Consider the following 2,222-nt stretch of genomic DNA (forward strand, 5'->3'; position numbering starts at 1 on the left):
TACAGTATCAGGGCACCCGCTGTTTATTACCGAATAAAGGTTTAGCCCCCTGATTGCCGGGCCGTGATATAACTTAGGTTTTAGGGTCAGATAGGGTCTGCGTCGCCCCAGGCAGCGTCAGGTTAGCACCAGTAGCGCTAACACCCACGCACGCACCGTACACCTTCCTTAGTGGTATAGTATCTGAACGGATCAATATCTGATCCGATCAGATCTATACTAGAGTCCCCAGCAGTTTAGGGTTCCCAAAAACGCAGTGTTAGCGGGATCAGCCCAGATACCTGCTAGCACCTGCGTTTTGCCCCTCTGCCCGGCCCGGCCCAGCCCAGCCCAGCCCAACCAAGTGCAGTATTGATCGATCACTGTCACTTACAAAACACTAAACGCATAACTGCAGCGTTCGCAGAGTCAGGCCTGATCCCTGCGATCGCTAACAGTTTTTTTGGTAGCGTTTTGGTGAACTAGCAAGCATCAGCGGCCTAGTACACCCCGGTCGTAGTCAAACCAGCACTGCAGTAACACTTGGTGACGTGGTGAGTCCCATAAGCAGTGCAAGCTGGTGAGGTGGCAAGCACAAGTAGTGTCCCGCTGCCACCAAGAAGACAAACACAGGCCCGTCGTGCCCATAATGCCCTTCCTGCTGCATTCGCCAATCCTAATTGGGAACCCACCACTTCTGCAGCGCCCGTACTTCCCCCATTCACATCCCCAACCAAATGCAGTTGGCTGCATGAGAGGCATTTTATTTATGTCCTCCCGAGTACCCCTACCCAATGAACCCCCCCAAAAAAGATGTCGTGTCTGCAGCAAGCGTGGATATAGGCGTGACACCCGCTATTATTGTCCCTCCTGTCCTGACAATCCTGGTATTTGCATTGGTGAATGTTTTGAACGCTACCATACACTAGTTGAGTATTAGCGTAGCGTACAGCATTGCACAGACTAGGCACACTTTCACAGGGTCTCCCAAGATGCCATCGCATTTTGAGAGACCCGAATATGAAACCGGTTACAGTTATAAAAGTTACAGTTACAAAAAAAAAGTGTAAAATATATATATATATATATATATATATATATATATAAAAAAAATAAAAAATAGTTTTATTGTTCTCTCTCTCTCTCTCTATTGGACATTTACTGTATTCTATTCTGCAATGTTTTATTGTTATTATGTTTTATCATGTTCGCTTTTCTGGTATGCAATTTTTTATACTTTACTGTTTACTGTGTTTTATTGTTAACCTTTTTTTGTCTTCAGGAACGCCATTCACGAATTTGAGTGGTTATACCAGAATGATACCTGCAGGTTTAGGTATCATATTGGTATCATTCTTTTCAGCCAGCGGTCGGCTTTCATGTAAAAGCAATCCTAGTGGCTAATTAGCCTCTAGACTGCTTTTACAATCAGTGGGAGGGAATGCCCCCCACCGTCTTCCATGTTTTTCTCTGCCTCTCCTGTCTCAACAGGGAACCTGAGAGTGCAGCCGGTGATTCAGCCAGCTGACCATAGAGCTGATCAGAGACCAGAGTGGCTCCAAACATCTCTATGGCCTAAGAAACCGGAAGCTACGAGCATTTCAGGACTTAGATTTCACCGGATGTAAACAGCGCCATTGGGAAATTGGGAAAGCATTTTATCACACCGATCTTGGTGTGGTCAGATGCTTTGAGGGCAGAGGAGAGATCTAGGGTCTAATAGACCCCAGTTTGTTCAAAAAAGAGTACCTGTCACTACCTATTGCTATCATAGGGGATATTTTCATTCCCTGAGATAACAATAAAAATGATTAAAAAATAAATAAAAATGAAAGGAACAGTTTAAAAATAAGATAAAAAAGCCTGCCGCCCCCCCCCCCTGCTCTCACGCAAAGATGAACGCAAGCGTCGGTCTGGCGTCAAATGTAAACAGCAATTGCACCATGCATGTGAGGTATCACCGCGAAGGTCAGATCGAGGGCAGTAATTTTAGCAGTAGATCTCCTCTGTAAATCTAAAGTGGTAACCTGTAAAGGCTTTTAAAGGCTTTTAAAAATGTATTTAGTTTGTCACCACTACACGTTTGTGCGCAATTTTAAAGCATGTCATGTTTGGTATCCATATACTCGGCCTAAGATCATCTTTTTTATTTCATCAAACATTTGGGCAATATAGTGTGTTTTAGTGCATTAAAATTTTAAAAAGTGTGTTTTTTCCCAAAAAAATGCGTTTGAAAAATTGCT

This window comes from Aquarana catesbeiana, linkage group LG01, assembly GCF_042186555.1.
Source record: "Aquarana catesbeiana isolate 2022-GZ linkage group LG01, ASM4218655v1, whole genome shotgun sequence".
NCBI classification, from domain to species: Eukaryota; Metazoa; Chordata; class Amphibia; order Anura; family Ranidae; genus Aquarana; species Aquarana catesbeiana.